The sequence below is a fragment of the Lemur catta genome, chromosome 12, assembly GCF_020740605.2.
Source record: "Lemur catta isolate mLemCat1 chromosome 12, mLemCat1.pri, whole genome shotgun sequence".
In the NCBI taxonomy this organism is placed as follows: domain Eukaryota; kingdom Metazoa; phylum Chordata; class Mammalia; order Primates; family Lemuridae; genus Lemur; species Lemur catta.
This window is the reverse complement of record NC_059139.1, coordinates 20803205-20809641: the sequence shown is the minus strand read 5'-3', so window position 1 is coordinate 20809641 and position 6437 is coordinate 20803205.

Sequence of the window (6437 nt, the reverse complement as noted above, 5' to 3'; positions counted from 1 at the left end):
CTCTTCCTAATGTTTAGTTTCATTTTACATACAACATAATTATCTTTAATGTCTACAGTCAGAAGTTCAAAGAATTTGCCTTTAACAGTAATACATTTAGGGTAAAATGTTCTGTCAACATTTTCTATCTCTGTATGAAAACTCCCCTGATGAAGCTGGTCACACTCAAAGAATGTGAGGTTGGGCAAGTTCAAGTGTTTGCACAATTCAAAGTGAGTTAATAGTTGGGTAACAAAATTGTTTTAAAGATTTCTGCATCTCTCACTTTTAAATGTCACATTTTGCAATACCTTATGTGAGAACAATTGGAAAATTTTAGAAATATAAGGAAATCTATGGATTAACCCTCTGTTGGTGTTAAGTTGCAGGTGGAGGGAGCATCTTGCAGAAAGTGACAAGCATGTCACGGTCTTCATCTCTTAACTGGACGTGAGCTAGCTCATGAGCACCATGCGAGGGAGGAAAATGGGTCTAGAGGCCAGGTCTAGAGCTGAATACAGGCCGTTACTTTGCCGTTTACTAACTGTATCTTGGGCACGTCATCCTTAATGACTCTGAACTTCAGTTTCTTAACCCAGGTAAAGAGGATGATAAGACGTACCTGCGGGAGTCAGAGGTCTTGGTCTCCTTCCTGGCTCTCTAATTTACTCTGTAATTTTAGCAAGTCATCTGACCTCTTGGGCCTACCTATCTTCTATCAAAAATGGAGATGTTAGTGGTTCTCAACAGGAACAATATTTTTTCCCATCCCAGGTGCATTTGGGAAGGTGTGGGGTGTTTTTTGGTCATCACAAAAATTAAGAGAATCAGGGATGCTAAATGGCCAGTGACGGGGAGGACAGTCCCATACAACAAAGAATTGTCTCATCCTAAAAACCAACATAGCCCTATCAGGAAAATAAACTAGATCATCTCTGAAGTTCTTTTCACTTCGACATTTCATTGTTTTATGTCATTGTTTCTTTACAACTATTTTGGATGAACCAGATAATTAAATGCCATCAGCCAGCATCATGCACATGAGCATGTTTATCAAAATAAAGGTTTATGGAGTATAGAATTGGCTGGCTTTGGTTGGGATGGAGTACTCAAGGTAAGTCTAGGAGTGTGTGAGACAGAAGCTTCCCTAGAAACAGTTCCTAAAGTAGCTCACTAGAAAAGGTAAAAGAAACACATCTAACGACTGTACTTACAGGTACTTTGACATGGGCTGTCCCACTTAATTCACACAGCAACCCTATGTAGTATGTCCTATTTTCCCTATTTTATGAGATGAAACCTATTTTTCTTGTTTTTTGGTCAATCAAGTTGACCAGAATAAAACTTAAGATGTATGTGTGTGTTTCCAAAATCATGGAAAAGAAGTACAACATAGAGAACACATTAAAATACCACACTGTGTTCTGGGTCCCTTCCCATCTGTCTCTAGGTGATAGTCTACCACTCAGCAGCAGCCAGGGCTAAGTAGCCTGGGGCCTCAAGGAGAGGAGGAAGCTCTTCCTCTAGCTCACTCTGAGGCCCCCCCTCTTTGCCCCAACCTCCTCCAGGTCTGACCTCTTCGGATGGCTGGTGGTTAGATGGTCTACTCCTTTCAGGGGAAACTCCACCTTCCACCCACAGGACTGTGGTGTTGTTCTTAGCCCCAAAAGACAACAGGACACATTTTTATATCCCTATGTTTGCCGAATAGGTTATTCAATCTTTCATAACACCATGTGGGGTCAGCCATAATCCCATCCAGGTTCCTTTGCTCCAAGCAAAGATCCTTGGCCCAGTCTCTCCTCCAGCATAAGGAAAGAGAAGACTGTGGCCTGCATGTGTTTCCAGACTCTTGGGGTCTCCGCTCCTAATCTGGGATCAAGGACATGCATTGCTCCAATGTCCCACGCAGTGACATACAAAGCAGCACAGACTGGATCTAGATCTAGAAAAACCTCCACTAAAGATAACAGGCACACGGTAGGTTTGCCCACAATAGTGGCCTCTGTGTACAGAGTTAGACACATCATGTAGCTCTCACCTCTCCATTCCAAATGAGAGTCTCTGCTCCATGTTTCATTACTTAAGGCCTCTGGTGACTAGTGCCCCCAGCCCAAAGGGACAGCTACTCAATAGACTAAAAGGAGATTGGAAATGACATTTTTTCCAGTTTCAGCTCAGCAAGTGTTCAAACATTGTGGGGTATAATATTAGTCAAGATCACTTGTTAGAACTCAACATTCACTTGGGGGTCATTCATCGATAGCCTATCATGTGCCAGGTGCAATGCCAAGTCTTAAAAACTAAAAGTAATTGTGAAACAAAAGCTCCAGACTCAGGAATAAACATGTATAGAAATTCACTCGCAAGTTCCTGATAAACAAATTCTAGCAGCAAACCTTCACAGCTATCCGTCTCTTTGGCAAGCCTGAGAATTTTGATGACAGGGAACCCAAATCAGTCCTGCTAGGCATATGTAGAAAAGGAAGAGTAGGGGTAGAAGTGGATGGTTGAAAATAAAAAATGAAGACAAATCATGCAGGATTTCTGCAATGAAGCCTAGGAAGATAAAGGAAGCTGAGAGACGCCTACTTCCTCAGGATTGTACTCTGGGATTGTGCAGCGGGAAGGAACTAAGACATACATAAGAGGGTCTGACAGCCAGGGCTGAGCAGTGACACAAAGAGGCCCCAGGCAGGCCAACGATTGAGCATGTCTGCAAATCAGTGCTATTTTTAAAAATGGCTCAACATTTATTTAGTGGGGTTCAGAGTTTTTTATTATTAAAAAGTACATGTAATTCTTCTTGTTTCCTTCTCCTTCTTCATCCCTTTCCCTTCTCTTTCCTTCTCAAACCATTCGGTCCTGCAGTGACTACATGAAGTGGAACAAGGTAGGCATCCGCGCCAGAAGGGGAAAGAACCATGATGGCCCATGGCAGGATGCCGGAGCCCAACGAGGAGAACAGCCTTCACACGCGAGGGCAGCCCAGTGGCGTGCATCAGGGCCCTGGCATGAGGCGGAGGGTGTCCCGCAGGGGACGCTCCAGGTGGGGTGTTGGGCAAGGGTGAAAAGGAGGGGCAGCTCGGCAAGGCTGTCGGCACCCTGGGAGGAAGAAGGGACTACAGACTGGTTACATACAGGGGGGTTGATCAAAGGAGGAAATAAAGTGAAGCTGTGGGAGCCAGGCTTCTGGTGCAGACGAGAGGCACAAAGATGGAAAGGAATGGATGATGCCTATGGTATTGGGTTGGAATTGGAGGTATTGGTGTGAAGTCATGGTTTTTAATAAATATAGGTAGATATAGAAATAAATATAGATGTAAATGTGTGTGTTTGTATACATACATACATGGATCAAAAGAAAGAGTATCCACTAAAATGGCCTTAGAGCAGCAACACCCAACAGCAATGAGCACACCTAAGAGCCGGGTCTTGAATTCTAAATACCATTCTGCACTAAAAGGCACTGGGCTCTGGTGGGAGATGAGACAGGGAGAGGGGAAGCTGGATGTAGCTATAAAAAGGCAACCAAGAGAGATCCTCGCGGCCAGGGAAATGCTCTGTGCCTTGCCTAATGTCAATGTCAATAACCTGGTTGTGATGGTGTACCATAACTTTGCAAGATGTTACGACTGGGGAAAACTGGGCAATGCAGGATCTCTCTATTACTTCTTACAACTGCATGCAAATCTACAATGATCTCAAAATTAAAAGCATAATATTTTTTAAAAGGAACCATGGTTCCTTGAGGAAATCACTGATTTCAGAACTGGGACAGGGAAAAAGTATATGATGAGCCTGGAGCCAAGAAATGCTCAAAGAATGAGGGGATATGTTAAAAGGATAGATTATAACCCAAACATATGAACATGGGTTCATGTTCATGAATTATAAGTTTAAGGAAGTACAGGATATTTGCAAAGTTTCAGAGTGTCTCCCCACAAAATGTTTATTAAATACAAAGGGGGAAAAGAGAAGCCTCAGGGTAAAAACAAAAAAAGTTCTCTGTACTATGCTTACAATTTTTCTGTGTTTGTGATTATTTAAAAATTATATATCTATATGTACACATCATGTAGAAACAAACACCCATTCAATTCTGATTGCAACAGAGTCAGTGGTCTGAAAAAATTCAACAAAGCATTCTCAGTTTTTCTGATAGCTATGTCTTTTTGGAATTTTCTAATCCTAGCCAATTACTGGGAGGCATATCAAATAATACAATAAATCATTTCCAAGGAAGTTGCCTGTGCATGCTTCAGTCGGTTTCAGAATTTCAGTTGCCTGGGACTGCTGACTTTCTGCTGACTGGCTGAGACTGCATGTGGGCATTGCAAAAATATTTAGGAGACATAGCTGGCCACTCAAGTTATTTTATCTCTACCCAAGGGTGTTGTCTGTCGGCAGAACCTACTTACCATTGCACGACTGTGTTCCTGCTGCCTGAGCACCCTGTGGATTACTGCCCTGAGCAGATGCATACTTCCACTTCCCCTTCCCAGGCTCTGTTGGGGGCATCATATTTGGAACCATGGGTAAGTGTGAGAAATGACTGCCAACAGTCCTGACTTGCAGACCATCTGAATAGACACAGACACAGAAGAAGAAAAATGCCTGTTACTGTACGTTCTATCTCATCAAAGCCAAACAAGTTTATATGCATATTATTGCAAGTGCAGAGGAAAGAGATCTTAAAAAGTTTCTAGCAAGCAAGAGGTTGCATATTTAAATTGTATTGTATTCATATTACTATTTTAAGATGTGTAAAATGCTATGGATAATCCATCTCAGAGCTATGTATGGTCGGGCAGGTTATGCCCTGCACTAGGGCACCTGACCAATGGGCTGCACCCACCCACACAAAGAGGTGCCTTTTAAATTTCACACAGAGGAGCTGAATGGCCCGACAGCAGCCCTGGATGTATTCTCCTTATTGTTCTAACTTAATAAGCAACAAAAAAAAATGTATAAGACTTTTATATGTTCACTTCTGACTCCATTCCCTCAACTCCATGAAGTCTTATGTTTTTCAACTATCAATTCTCCTACCCTGCAGGGTGTCAGGATGTCCTTGCAATTTTGAAAGACTAGAGAAATAATACAACATGATACTTGCAGAGTAAACGTACAAAGTACTGGAAGACTAGAAAAGAAGAGGTGGGGGTGGGGGTTGGATTAAATTTCTAAATGTTACTTTTAAATTTCCCGTAACATCTCGTGTGAGGCAGAAATGTAGAACTGGTGAAGTTGGATTATCATATGATTATTTTGATAAAGTCCAATTCACTATTCAATATTATCAGAGTGAAGAGAGAATTCTATATTCATTGTAAGATTTTTAATTAACATACTTTTCATCTACTTTCATAGAGAAAAATAATGTCTGTTGCATAAGTTTGAGGGAGAAAAAAATTTTGAAACACTGACTTTATCCTTCAAAAGCAAGTTCATGCTGGACATACTGTACTAGACAGGTTTGTAGCAAGACTTAGTATTGGTATAAAATCCCTATTTCCTTTTCAAGTGGAATTTTGCATAAAAGAAAAACAAGAGAACACATTCTCACTGACCATCCTGTTTAGGAAAACAAGTAGGCAAGTTGCTAATTTACCAATTATATAATAATTGAAGAGCTTGAAGTTTGGATGGTAAATCAGTTTTTAAGTCAGGTGCAGTGTCGAAAATTATAAATCATTAATTGTCTCAGTATGTAGTCTAACTCCATAGTGAAACTAGTTGAATTTTCTTTTTAACATTATATTATAGGAAAAATATTGCTTTTAAAAATAGTCCAAGTAACTACAGTATGCCTAGATTTTTAATGAATTATTGCTTCATTATTAAATATTTCAAGCTATACAGAGAGTAGAGAGAATGATGTAATAAACACATGGTGTCTACCATTTAGCTAATATTTTCATTTTGCCATAGTCACTTCAGTTTCTTGTTAAAGACATGAAATTTACTGACGGGGCTGCCGTCCTCTGCGTGGCCTTCTCCAGTCCCATTCCCTCCCTCCTGTCCAGCCAGGCCCGCTATTCTGAAGCCGGAGTGTTTCCATCCCAGGCATATTCTTATACTTTCACCTCCTGTGTACATATCCGTAAGCAATATAATTTTATAACTTGGAGATTTTTTATTTAACCTTATATTCTTGATATTTTTCCATATCAATATACATACTTCTAATCCATGTATGGTAATTACCATGGGTCTATATTTCTTTGTCCATTCTCCTAATGAAGGAAATTTTAGTTGTCTGAGGCTCTTCACCATTACAAGCAAGACTGTGATCACATATTTTTCTTGGAGCACAGGTATGAGAGTTTTTCCAGAGGGACCTTTCGGTCCCATTTGCTTTTCTATAAGTTCTGCTTAAGTATAACAGATTTATAGGTCTAGCTAGCAACCAGAGGTTGCTGAGAAATTCTTGCCTCCATGAAGGAAAAAGTAAT